We start from the raw sequence: 14,949 nt of genomic DNA, 5'->3' as shown, positions 1-14,949 counted from the left end.
ATAATCCTTAATAAGTGGGATCAGTCCCCTGTTCAGGGGACAGGGAAAGACGGAAAAAGTACTGTACCTGTTGAAGAAAGAGACAATAATCTTTTCTTACAAGGTCTCCTGTTTTCACTTCCTATTTGTTAGTTTCTCACTCTCCTTAGCAATAAAAATGTTCCCACTGGAGCATCACCAAATTCCTGTCTTAGTCCCTTTTCTCTCCCTGCATATCACACTTTGGGTTTAGATATCAGCGAAAAAATATAGCTATTACTGCTCTTCAGGTATTCAAGAATCACTCAAGTTCTTGCTAACAAGCTCCCTAAGTCATTTTAGATATGCAGTTGTGCTGACTCTGTCTTCACCAGGGTTTTGCTTGGATCCTAAAAGCTGGAGAAGCCTTTAGCCAGCTTGATATGAGATATCAAACATAAGTTTAAAATAAGAATTCTCATAATAGCTTTAAAAAGAAAGTAGAAACTCCTTGTGACAGGAAATTCAGGTAATTCTGGTACACTTGTGTATGGGTGTGTGTGACTGAATGGGTGTGGAAGGGTTTTTGTTTGTTCTGTGCATTCAATACAGCTGCTTTGTTCTTTTTGTTAAGCCCCACCCCCCTTTATTTATTTTTTTTTCTCATAATGTCTAAAACCCACCTGGAATATATCCATCTCATCTAGAATTGTAAAATGACCTGAGAAAAATCTTTTTATTATCTTTAAGATGGATTTTGAGAGCAGAAAGTATGGCTTGTTTGTGTTGATGTTGAGGAAAACATACCCAATGATTTGTTCATTGTTAGGTAATAAGTTACTTTATCACTATGCTTATGAATCGTTTGTGCTTTCTAACATAACAGCGTAATTATGAGTTCAGGTGTGAGTATCTCTTTTGCAATGAAGAGGTATCATTATAGGAAATATGTTCTCAGTTTTGGCATTCTCGTATTTGTAATAAACATCCAATATTGACAGTATCTACCTGATGCTTGGGGAAATGCACTACAAGTCTAAGCTACAATGATATTGCACTATATATATGTATATATATATATGCTTATATTCATAAGAATTTCTCCAAATTACTAAAAATTATCTTGCAAACATAAATATTTCCTGCTGGATTCAGAAATGTCATTGAAAAATAATGATACAGAAGTTTCTCTCAGCCTTTTAAAATGGAATTGATGAGGCCATGAGCATTTTTAGCTGCCTGATTTCCTGGCACCTCACTGTGCAGCATCTATAAAGGAAGCCATGGGAGAAAGAACTTGAGTTATCTGGGCAGAGAGGTGGACTTGCTACCAAAGGACAGACTTAATTAACTGGGGAGATGTGACTGATTTTTGTAAGAAAATATATTATAATCAACATACTCCTGCTCAAGACTTTCCGTTTTCACATCACTGTTTTCTAGAAGACTACTTCCCTGAAAAAATTATGATTAGTTAATTAGGAAAAAAACAGTTTTACTTTTGCCTACAAAAGCTTAATAGCTTTATAATTATAAAACAGCTGCCAAGTATACCTTGAGCATGAATTTTTAAGAAGCTCGAGGTAGACAAAGAAATGTTACTGGAAAATGCAAATGTTGAACTGGTTTTTACTGCCTTTTCCTTTGTGCTATTTAAATTTAGATTAAAGACAGTTTAATTGCTTCTCTCTGAATATGGATGTAATATTGGATTTAAATTCTATGTCAAACTCATTTTGTAGAATCGAAATTATAGAAGTGTAAAATATGACAGACTGATTTGGGCTGTAACTATGGAGAGGTCACACATTATTGTCCAAATAGATGATTATTTGATCTGCTTTCTGTGAGCAGCCAAAGCTCAAATACAAGGTTGAGTGGATAGAGGAGCAAACACTGAAAATGTAAAAGTAAGTTTTAACTCATTCTGAAAACAAATAGCGGTGCTGTAGAGTCTTCACTATTAATGGCTGTGCCATTTGCACTTTATTAAAAGATTGTCTTCGTTAGGTAAGGTGTTACAGAAGTGCAGACATATGTCTTTGTTAATGGGCTTTTTGTACAAGTCTGAGAGGGAAATATATGCATTCAGAGTGGAGTGCTGATACAAATATGTGACACAGTCAGGCAAAAGACCTTGCTGGGTGAGGACTAGGTATCACTGTGGTGAGACAGACAAACATTTGTGAGAGGAGGGCAGCTGTGGGAAGGATGTCACTGGAAGGCTGCAAGGGGCAAAGAATGATGTGGTAGTTTTGGGGGGCAACCTGATGGTGGAGGAGCCCAGGGGTGTTCTGCAGTGCTGTAGGAGATGCTATAGGAGATGATTTTCACCCTTGGAAGTGAGGTGATCATCCTTGTCCTCCATTCCCTCCCTTACTGCTTTGGCAAATGCCCCCTTTTGTGCCTCCCAAGAGAACAATGCCAAAAACAGAGTCAGAATCTCATCCTAATACTGTAGGAAGAGAAAAGGTTGGGATGAAGGAGACCAGAGGGGGACACAAAGGGCAGGGGACACTGCCTGCACAGCAGGAGATGTTTCTGCCCCTCTGTCCTTGCTTGTCCTTCAGCCTCAAGAAGAAAAGACTTGCGGAACAACTCTCCTCCTCTCCCTGTCTCCGGGCACAGACAAAGCCAACAGCTTCCTATCCCGGCTGCTGGTAGGTATGCCCTGAATTGGGCATGAAACAGGCTGGCCACTAAGTCTGTGGGACCTTCACTGAAGGGCAGTCTATCTGTCTTTGATTTGATAGATATTTCTCTACCAGCAATAGTTTAGGTATAGTTTACACTTCCCTGCAACATGTAGATGGGATAATGTTTTGCCCCCACTCCTGCCAACTGTATTTTCTATAATTTTTGTTTCTGTGAAACATCCATGCTTTCATACCACTTATAAAATATAGGCAGTGTCTTCAGTTCATTTGTCAACAGCAGCAGGTGATGGGATACTGCATCCTGCATGATGCCACTGAACGAGTCTCAGGCTTTTTAAATTTCTTTTCTCTCGCTGCGCTTCTGAGACACATTGTGTTGTCTACCTTGTTGTTTGATATGATTGACCCAAAGCAAATGAACAACAGCTTTGAATTTTTAAGGACATGGTTTCTTGGCACTAACAACTTGAGAGGATGAGTTCTCTGGAATATCTCTTGCCCAAATTATTTATGTCTCAAGTGGCTCTTCTGAGCAGTGCTCCCTGAAGCACATATGCACTTTGTTCTTGCCCTTTTATGCTGTGTTGGAAGTGGCCAGAGACGCTCCCCGGTAGTGATCACTGGTGTCTGCAGACACCTTAGAGTAATTTATCCTGAGGAATGATCTAAGCTGGGAAAAAAAAGCCTGAGTTGCTATAGCAAAGTCTGCTTTTCACAGGTAAGGGTGCTATTTTTCAGATGAGTGCAGACTTTGGAAATGCATATTTCCATTAGATTTTTTTTTTCTTGAAGTCACATAATCGTACAAGTTCTGCCCATGCTGATAAACATTATATCTAATCATCAGACACATTTTGTTGCATATTTGCTATTACATTTAGGTAAATAGTAGGTTCCTGCTTTCTGGAGAGGGATGTGACCCTAAATGAAGTATGCAACACTTTGGATATAGCTGTGTATTTATCATGTGACTCCTTTGAAAGCTACCAATAAAGAAAGTCATCTTTTCTTGCATATAATCTTCTAAGGACACAGTGCATAAAGAGGCATTAACCACTCTGTCACTATTTTGCTAACATAATTTGCTTAGCTGCTGTTGTATATTTCTATCTGGAGTTATGCATTTGAAATGAATATATGCTACCAGACTGAAATTACAGTGTTATTGATTGCTGTGCAAAAGCAGCTCTAGAAAGAAATGAAGTTAAAATGAACACAGATCTAATTGATTGGGGTTTGTTCTGCATGATGTTTGCATTTACTCTGTAAAAAGAAATGTGTGCACTTCTACATGTGTGTTATGTGACTACACTATCAGTGCTTCAGGTGGTTGCAGCTACTGAGGCTGAAGAGCAGATAATTTCCCCACCTTACACAATGACAGTATTTAAAATTCTTTTTTCTTATTACTATTCAATTTTTTTAGAAATTATTATTACAACTTTATTGATAACTGAGCTTTGGAATACAGGAAGAACATGAACCAGAATTTCTTTTGTCCTGATGACTGCCATGACTGCCTACTCCTTGTCTATTTTCTACGTGCCTTGTTCACTACTTTTATTTTATAATTCCAAACTGGACATTTTCCAGGAGAAGTTTTGAATTAATAATTAATTGAAAAAAATCCTAAGCAGCTTTACTGGACAGTTTTGGCCTTCATGGTATAGCAGTATAACAAAGGTCATTTGGATTTTTCCTTCAACACAGTTGTAAATGTCATATTAACTGTTAAACACAAAATCTCACTATGTGCGATGAAAATATTAGCAGTGATATTCCAGTTTAAATGGTGATAGTCATTTATTCATTCTGTTAACCAAAAAAAATTAATAAAATATGAATCATTTTGGAAAAAAAAAAATGTCTGTGTTGAATTTACATTAATTGAATTTTCATTTTTACATAGCCTTTTTGTTGTTGTTGTTGTTGTTGCTGTTGTTATTTCTAGGTGAAATTTGCAGCTACTAGTAGGATCAACTAAAGAATATATGCCATTCTGGTACCTTAAATGATCTGTTTGCTGGTCATATAGTGGAGACGTGCCTTACTGTTAGATGTTCCATCTCTAAAAATCTAAAGACCCCAAACAATGTGCGTAATTGCAACCTGCAGAAAAACACAGTCTGAGGGACGTCACAATTTTTTTCTTTCAACATTTCCAAAATACAAAGAAACAGGAGTGGATTTACATCCACTGAAAAAGGCAGGCAAAGGATTTTACTAACCAGTCAGAGAAGGGAAATGCTCAGACACCACAGGCATTTCTGCACAGCTGTCAGATGACAGACATGAACTTTCCTGTACTTTAAATTACTTGAGCTTGAGCCAGCTCTGTTGTGAAGGGCAGCTGCCTGGGTGAGCAAACCCCATGCTCAGCACCACCCTACCTCAGCTCTGCAGCTTATGGACCATAGCTAGCCTGTGCCTGACCAGGCATGAGAGCAGGGAGATGGGCTGGGGTCTCCCCACAACTCTCCTTGCTGTCATGTCAGCATGTTGGCTGACTGCTGTGCGCTCAAAGAAAAGCAACCACAGTGGTTTCCACCATCTCACAAATATTTTCTGCCATGTCCTGCATCTGTCTTCTTGCAGGGCCTATGATAGCATGGCCCTAACTTGACGTATTAGATACAGTAATATGTTATTTGGTGTACAATTTAATAAATCCTTACAAGAAAGTATCTTAAATCATTGTCTTTATTCATATAGTCAACTTACTGTTATCAAAGACATTTTGTGCCAGTGAACTTTTTTTTTAAAAGGTTCAATACTCTCCATTTTATTTATTCATAATCTGCAAACCATTTTCTATATAAGAAAAAGATATCTGCAAGTATCCTTCAAAGCCACATTTTTAGCAAAAGTCATTATGTTGTACATTTACTACCCAATTACTCTGCGTCCGTTCATACTGATGGCAATTCTTCATCCTTTAGATTTTAATAAAAACGTGTTTAGTAAAGTACTCTCTTCCTCCACATCTTATATAAATTAACTGTGAAACAGCAGAAAGCAGGCTGAGGCCCAACACATGTTATTGAGAATACCTGCTATGCACCCAGTCACCAATGTTTTCCTCAAGATTAAATGATGGCACAAAAGCAATCCATGACACAGGCTTAGAAACTACCCAGAGCCAGGGTGATTTAAATAAGGCAGGAAGGTGGGCAGGGAGGATGGTAAGGGTAAGGTCTCCAAAGCACCAGACTTCCCCCCCACTCCTTTTCTGCTGAATAGCACCCTTGAGCCTCAGGGACAGACAAAGATTGGGAAGACACATGTGGATGGCAATATGGGTGTGAGTTTTGACTGAGATTCAAGAGCCAAGGACCAAGCATGAGTGTGTGAATGAATGTGTCATCATCCAAAATCCAGAATCACATTCCTCTTTTAAGAGATAATTAAGAGATTTATAGAGCAGTAGTGAAAAAATATTGGTCTTCTGCAGTATCAGAGCCCTTTTGCATTTCTGTAACATTAAATATATTTTCTTTGCCCTGTGTTTCCTCTCACTTAATAAAGTTTTCTGCTTCACTATGCAGGAGTCTTTTGTCCTTACATATGTGTTTAAAGAGATACTTACAAGCAATTTAGACATTACATTCAAGCTAACTGGAATGAGTACATCTATATTTAAAACAAAGATATATCATTGTCATCCCAAAATAAAATAAGTAATAGCAAAACCATTAGCCACTGTTAACGTCGTGACATGCAACATTCTGCAGCAGAGGTATTCCTTGAGATACCACAGTTAACTCTCAAGAGCTGTGCTGCTGGTGAGGAGTCATAGCTCTGACTTCAAAAGCAAGAAGCTCAACAGTCAGAACAACTTTTAGCCTTGTTGATGAGGAGCAAAGAGGGTCAGATGAAGAGCTCATGCTATACTTCCCATTGTCGGATAGATTCTTATCAGAAGCCTCAGAATTTCTCCACCCTAAGATACAGATTGACTCCTAGAATTTTAATTATTGAGCTGAAAACTTACCCTTGTAACACAAGGTATATAACTCACTTGCATTCATGTCAGAATGAAATGTGACTGGGATGTAAACTATATAGGTGTTGTACTTGGAATTTGCAAGAGGAGAAAATTTTACTGTCTGTATCACGTCTCAGTGCCACTAAGACTCCTGAATGCAGTCATAGCTAGACAGCTTCATGGCTGTCATGGATAATTATAATGAAGCTATTTGTTCAAATTACTCCAGAGTGTGTTTGTGCTGCAAAATAAAAGAAGGCTGGGGAGAGCTTTTGCATTGGACCCCTGCTTGTCCAAACTCCATGTTAGCTTATTTCCCATTTCTCCTGTGGGGTCACATCAGTTTGCTCTCTCCAAGGACAGTCTTAAGGTAGTTCCCCCCAAGGATGGATCCCAAATGCCAGCATTCCCAAGGCTGAACTCTAAGTTTGGTTTCCTAGAGTCCTGCAATACTTCTGAAAAAGCTTTGGAGCCTACCATACCTTCATGCCAGGCCTCAAGGCATGGAAAACAAAGCCTCAGGTGCCTGCTCTGGAAACAACAACTTGTTAGGCTTCAACAACACTTCAGACATCTTACAAAAAAAATAACATTTCTGTTTTAGGATCACAGAGCACATGAAGAAATCCAGGAACAAATGCAAGGGTCATTCTACCCTGCAAGGAATTAGCTTCAGACCATGAGTGCCTCTTAACAGCCTGATACTAGCTTCTACTTCTCTTATTTAGCAGAATAAGAGAGCAAATACCAATGAAAGTATCTCTGAAAGATAAGAAACTAAAATTTAAGTATCAGATTATAGGCACAATCAATTGCAATACAGATATAGAAGAAAACTGTTTTTAGGAAGGAAATAACTTTGTTCAATTATATTTATTTCAGGAATATGAAGAAGATATAATTTAAAATTTCTTAATTATCTCATGCATTCCCTGTTTTCCCAGGCTGACCTAAATCAATATTGTCTTTCACTACATAGCGTTTTTCAAGATAAAGGACTAAAATACCTATCTTCCTTCTCTAGACAAGGACCGAAGGCTGATACATCCAGCTGTGGTTGAACACCCAGTGACTGTGCTGAGCTAGCTCTCTGTGGATACTTCATTGGCCTGGTTGAAGTTCAGGGCTTCTCAGCTATGCTGACCTTTCTGCTACGTAACTTAGCAAAAGCCAAGCTGCAAAGGTGGTTCATAGGATGTGCTTCTAGGAGCTCAAATATGTGAGCATTGAGTCACCTGACACTGAACTCAGAAAATGGACAGCTCAGCTCTTTAGCTTCAAGCCCAGCGTACTGTTAAGCAAGCTGATTTTGTGGTGCCTACTCCAAGGTGTCTGTAAGAAGCCTGAGGAGTCTGGCTTTGTAATAGGCTCCAGTGCTCAAGTCTCAGGTATGGAAACATTCAGTGCCTAGGTTCCTCTGAAAAAAAGAAATATATCTGTATTTCAAGGAAATAACATTTTCTGCAATATTATAAACTCCTCTAGAACAGCAGTAATGAAAATGTATAGCATGTTTTAGAAACAGCACAATAGATTTCTCAGCAGAACAAAATTAATGAAAACATTTAACAGATAAAAAAAATCAAATTGTCACCATGTTGGAGAAACACACCCTGTTCATTCCACTTAATGACAGCTGAAAATACAGACAATCTTTTCAGAAAGATAGTTTATATACATATTATCACCTCAATTTGATTGCCTTAGATAGCAGTTTGCTAGGAATTAATTGCACAGTTCTGAAACAGGGCAAAATCAACTGTAAAAAAACAATTTTGGCTTGGAAGAAAAAGAAAATATATTACTGTATTTTGGAATAATTATTTTATATTTATTTATTTATGATAGGTTTTATTCCAGAGATAAAAAAAGCATGTCTCCAGGTATAGCTTCAAATACTATTGTTAGCTGTATTGCCATAGGTGCTGAAAAAAAACATTTTTTTTTTCTGCTAATTTGAAAATATTTTACTGGAGAACATTTTGCTATATGTTGTTCATTCCAAAAAGCTGTTTTCCTTCTTTACTACACTCCAAGCACCTGAAGACTCATTTATTTATACAGCTCTGTTCAAATCGTGGTACTTCCAAACCAAGTATTTTGTAAAAGAGTCGCTTCTGATAATTACACCATAAATTGCATTAAAAACAAACAAAAAAAGTATCATCATGTATCTAGTTGGAGGGTATCTATAAAACACAATGCTGAGGACATGTGTGTTGGGGTCAGAAGAAGAATCAAAACCCTTGGGCTTGCCAGGTGGGTGGGCTAGGCTTTGCAAAAGACAGAGGGACACTTATCTTCTCATAAAACGTCTCCCTTGAGGGCTCTCTCAGGATAGGAAAGTGCATTGAGAACAGTAAGGAAGCTAACTAGAGAAATCAACTGTTTTTGAAATGTTGTATGTGGGCAGGGGACTTTCTAAAGCTTATTGCAACAGAAACTGTCAATGCATTGTGCAAATGTCCACCAAGAATTTCAGGTTCCCTAACCCATCATTTTTCCAAGTAACTGGACTCATGGTCTGTTAGCTCCTTTTGTTACCTATACATGAGACTTATTTCCTCAATTAGGAAATCAATGCAGAATCAATTTTAATATTGTCAGAATTTTGCTTCTGAAACATGTAGGTTCTTTATTCTTAATTTTTTAACTAAAGGTAATTATGCTAGTATGTGGGTATAAGTGTGCAAAAAAGTGCCATTTTCAATTTTCAAAAGGCTGATCCTTGGTGAAAGAAAAAGAAAAAAAAAATATGCAATTATATATATATAATATATAATATATAATATATATTATATTATTATATAATATAGTATATATTATTACGTATAATATATAATTATATATATATATATAATTATATATATATATATATTTTTTTTCTGGGAGCCTGTTCTTGCTTACATGTATGAATATGACCTTAAAGAAATCATTGTCAGTTCTCTCTCACTGTCATTTATATTCATTAAAAGACAATCAGAAAACCTAACAACTTCTCTATGGACTGTGACCTTAGACACAGAATTAAAAAGACTTCATTTCTCACCACTGCTGTGACAGTACCGCGAGCAAAGGCCTAGGTCTGTGAACAGAAACTCTCCTTTGAAGTCTCATGTTGTATGAGACTGACCTGACTCTGTGCTACCCTGCTCCCATTCACTCCTACAAAAGAAGCACAGGTAGGCAGGCCTTTCCACACCTGTCATAGCCCATGTGGAGCCTTGCCTGCAGCCACAAGGTGCAGGGTTCAGTTCCTGGCCACCCTGTGAAAGGCAAATAGAGGAGGCTGGTAGGAGGCAATGTGCCAAAGAACCAAGAAAATTTTGAGGGACTTAGGTTCAAGGTCTGCTCCTGGCTTGCTGGGCAAACCCCTTCTGTTTATAGCAAACAGGGCTACTGCCACCAGCCAACACTGTGCCAAAAAGATTTCAAACAAAAGGTTTACGCTGTTTTAAAAAAGTGTTTTCATAGATCCGAGTTATTCAATACTTTTATTTTTAATTTTTATGGAAAAGCACACAGTGAGAAATACAGTGGAGAACAGTGAGGAGTCTGATTCAAATGTCTGGGCAGAATAAAGGAGAATGACCAGAGCAGCCAAATATCCTTGCATTGTGTGCTTTCATTTAGATCCTCTTGGACTGAAGAAAAATGTTTTCAGCTGATTCCCAGGAACTGTAAAGCTAGCCCTGTTAAGTGCTTGTGGACTGGCATATGAAAAACATCATGTGAGAACTGTAAGCTGTATATCAGAGCTTATAAGGCGATTTCTTAAAGATCCTTCCAACAGGATGGAGATGGACAGAGCTTATCATCCACTGAAAGCTATGCCACACAACAAAACAACACGTGTGCCCTATCCCCACAGCAACTATGATTTTCAGTGAGAGCAACTCCTGTCACATCTGGAGAAAAGTCGCTTCATCCACCACCTCCTCCATCTTCTGGCCAACATTGGTGGCTGTTCTTGGACAGCAGCCAAGAACACGCTCTATTATGAGTGTGTAAAATCTTTGGATAACTACCTAACTACTCCATCCATCACACAGTCCTAAAAAAAAATCATACAGTTTTCATTAAACTTGCAATATTCACTATTTTTCTAAAATCCAAGTTCCTGAAACCATGTTCTTTCCACAAAATGTCAGCTTTTGGTTTTGTTTACCATGAGCAATTTGTTACTCATGGTATTTGAGACAATCCTGAAAAGCCATGGTGAGTCTTTCATGCTAGCTGGAAGGGCAGGAGATAATTAAAAGGAGAATCCTCCGCTGTTTAGGCACATGTTGCTGAGAGGGTACTGCATTTCTGTGTGGCTGGGCCAGAGGACAAAGGGGACACAGCAGCACTGGCAGGGGTGGCAGCAGTCCTCCTCTGGGCACATGGCAAAACAGAGCTCTTGCACTGCATTGGGCTGATGGCAAGAGCATGAGCCTGGCACTGCATGACAGTCATCTTTCTTCCTTCTCTTTCATTTTCTTATGCTTTTTTTTTCTTCTCATTTGCTGCCTCGTTTGCCATTGTTTAATCTGGCTTGTCCAGAGAGGGTGAGGCGTGCCAGGCCCCATGCCCGCTGCAGCCACTCCGGCCTGCACTCCGCCTGCTTTGTCATCATGGCTGTCCCCAGGCTTTAAAAGACAATGAAAAAATGGATTGCAACAATTACTAGTGTTTACACTTGTTTTTATCCCCTTTATTTTTCTGTATATTTGAATAAGAGAGGAGGCCTGTTGATAGTTGTCACAGATCTGGGTGTTGAGTGGAGGTATGTGTACTCACACTTCAAAGAAATCGATGGATGTTGCACCACAACATGATTATCAATCTCTTGCCATCTTGATGTCTTTATTATGTTAAAATGAACACAGCAGAATTTGAAAAACCAGCCAGGAGCCCTGAGGTTAACACACATCCTGGATATCTTCTAGTTTTGAAAATGAGTTTTTCTTTTCAAACTTGGTTTGGAAAAACCCCTAGGGGTTGTTAACAAATAATTTGATTTATATAAGAAGTAACTGGCTTATTGCTGCAATACCATAGGGGTTTATTCTGACTGTATTAGAGACATCTCTGATTTGTAGTAAGTACTGTGTTGACACAAGTTTTCATATTTTTCTTATCTTCAACTATCTTTTTTTTCCTTCTTGCTTAAGGTTCTTTTCAATACTTGTGGTTAGAGATTTTTTTTTTTTTTTACTTTGGTTATTTTCATTTTTCTGTGTGTGTATTGTTGTTGGTGTTAAGGGCTGTACTTTTCTGAGTGAGAATATCTTCCAGAGATAGAGATTAAAAAAAAAAAAAAGCACAAAGAAAAGTCCAAAACCTCAAAGAAAAGAAAAGAAAAGAAAGAAAAAGAAGGAAAGAAAGAAGGAAAGAAAGAAGGAAAGAAAGAAAGAAGGAAGGAAGGAAGGAAGGAAGGAAGGAAGGAAGGAAGGAAAGAAAGAAAGGAAGGAAGGAAGGAAGGAAGGAAGGAAAGAAAGAAAGAAAGAAAGAAAAAAAGAAAGAAAGAGAAAAAGAAAAAGAGAAAGGAAGGAAGGAAGGAAGGGCGGAAGGAAGGAAGGGCAGAAGGAAGGGCGGAAGGAAGGAAGGAAGGAAGGAAAGAAGGAAGGAAGGAAGGAAGGAAGGAAGAAAGAAAGGAAGGAAGGAAGGAAGGAAGGAAGGAAGGAAGGAAGGAAGGAAGGAAGGAAGAAAGGAAGGAAGGAAGGAAGGAAGGAAGGAAGGAGAAAAAAAAGTGAGAGAAAATCCACCACCCCATCCCCTCGAGCCTGTCCTTTTGGCTGTCCAGGATAACAAACAGTTTGTCCTCACTTTGACATACCTCTAGGGCTCCAAATGTCTGCTATGTTCCAAAGGATTTTAATTCTGCTAGGACTGCCTTATTGAGAGTGAGGAGACTTAAGGACAGGGACCCTCAGAGATAGCTGTAAAACAGTATTTAGGCAGCTCTTGTGGAAGCCAGGCCCTTCAGCACGGATAGGCCCAGCCCAGTGGCTGCTTGGGTGGCTGCGGTGCTGCTGTGGCATTGCTGAGGTGGCACTGGGCACACCGGGGTCCTCGTCTGATGGACTCTGGCTCCTGCCCAGCCCTGGTGTTTGAAAGAAAGACTGTGGCATTCCTCCCTCACTGCTCGTGTTGGTTAAAATAAGCCCCCCTCTCGAAGGGAAGAACTGAGGCTTTTCCCTCCTGGCTTGTGCTCAGCACGGCGTGTGGGATGGGATGCCTCCTGGCTGTACTGCCCCCATCCTGCCTGCCTCCATACCTGCTCTGAAACAACCAGCTTTGCCCATTCAGCGTGGAAGCATCAGATGCATTTTCCTACTCAAAGAGCAAACAATATCAAAGCTAACCTAAACAGAATCTAAATTTTTCAGTAGACTCCTTTCTTACTTGCATCTTCCCCTCTGCACTGTGTGCGCAACAGTGCCCCAGAAGACCACAATGCGTACCATGCACCAGAAAGTTAGAAATCAGCGATTCAGTTATGAAGAAGTGTGGGAATTAAAAAATAATAATAATCCAGCATGTTCTGTGCAAAACAGAAACTTCAATGTGCTGTTTATCTACTGCTGGCAACTATTACCTGCTTTATTGGTTTAAAGTACAACAATCGGTTGCAGGCTATTGTTTTAGCAGCTGGGCCATGTGTTCAAGTGAAACTCTAAGTCAAAGGGAAGTGTAGCAACATTACAGGGAGAACTAGGAAGGCAATTATGAGAAAAGGATAAGGAGTTGGCTTTTATGAAGGAAATTTTGAACGAGGCACATGAGGGACTGGCCAAAAGAAATCCAGAGCGCACTAACTTGGGTCCTCAGATGACTGTGTCAAAAGAATGAGAAAGAAAGAGAATTTAGCTTCTGAACTTGGAAAAGAGGGAAGGAGAGTATCAAAATGCAAACCAAGGTCATGAGTGACCAAAGGGCACTTAAAGGGAACAATGGACTCCTTGAAAGGAATTATTTAAACCTAATAATGGAATTAACAATAAACAAACAAACAGCAGCTGGGATTGTCAGAAATGAAATGAAAGTACATGATGAGGCTGCCAGAGTGATTTTATTAGCAAAGAAAAATGGGTTAAACTGCAGGAATGAAAATGAAAGAGGAAAATCTAATCAGCTTGAAGGGGACTGATACGAAACTCTGAGTGCTCAAGTGGCCTTGAAGGCAAAATTTAAAAAAAAAAAAAAAAAAAGCAGAATAGAGACTTTACAAAGCACATAGCTGTAGTATGAACGTGTCACCAACATGCTGTTTCATGTTGGCCTCAAACGCCTGCTTATCCACTTGACACATATGCAATCTCAGTGCAGGAATTCTACCTTTAACCTAAGTAAAGGAAAAAAGGATAGAGAGGAGCAGATATGGGGGTAAGTTCCTACATGGGATCATGAAGAAGAGGCTGTGGGTACCCTCCTGCATCAGTGACCCCTGGGGACATGTGCCTCATGTAGCCTCCATACAACAGAAAGCAGGGATAAGTGAGGGCACCCCTGTGGCTCCTTGAGAAAATCCTCAGCAGCAGCAGAAGAAAAGGAGAAGGAGAAGCCCCACAGATGTCTGGAATGGGATTCTGCTGCTGAGAAGACCTTGGGGAATGGGGATATAGACATACATCAATATTTAAAGGAAAGATAGCTGATTTTTACTTTTTCTCGAAAGCCATGATGTTGAGGTTCAAAGCTTTCTTGCCTGCACAAAATGACCGCTGTGGGCTGTGGAAGATCCAGCAGCACATAAGCCTTTTAATGCAGCATATAACAGTTACCTGCTTTAAAAGTAGCTTTAAAATCCTTTGGTGTTATGCTTTATTGGCCTAAGAATGCAAAGCAAATGTAATACTTCTTACTCAAAAACAACAACAAAAAAGTCTTTAACAATTCTTACAGCTATTTGTATAACCTTTTCAGAAATGCTGTTTTCTTTCTCTTTGCCTTTTGTTTACTTTGAGGTTTGTAGGTTTTGTTATCAGTAATAACTTTGAAATGTAATGAGAAAGTAATTTTTAAGAAGCAAACATGAAGTGTTTTACACTTTTGAAGAGTAAGTTGTTAAAGCAAACTTTTATTTGAACAACACTAAGGGCTACCTCTTGTTAACAAAAGATCAGTTTGGCCTTTGGCAGCTTTGATGAAGATTTAAATGTCATAGCACTAGATATGGTGTTTGCTGATGAAACAACCTTTTACATTTTTGTTTCCGCACTCTTGATTTGCAGCAAAGATTTTGTAGTGATGGAAATATTTGTATAAGACCATGGCTAGTATTGAGGGCTAAATCCCAAGCAGGACTAACTCCCCTGTGTGACTGCAGCATCACTATGTCTGTTTTCACTAATAGCAGCGGTG

The sequence above is a fragment of the Anser anser genome (assembly GCF_964211835.1).
Source record: "Anser anser genome assembly, chromosome: 3".
NCBI lineage: Eukaryota > Metazoa > Chordata > Aves > Anseriformes > Anatidae > Anser > Anser anser.
Note: the sequence above shows the minus strand (reverse complement) of the source record.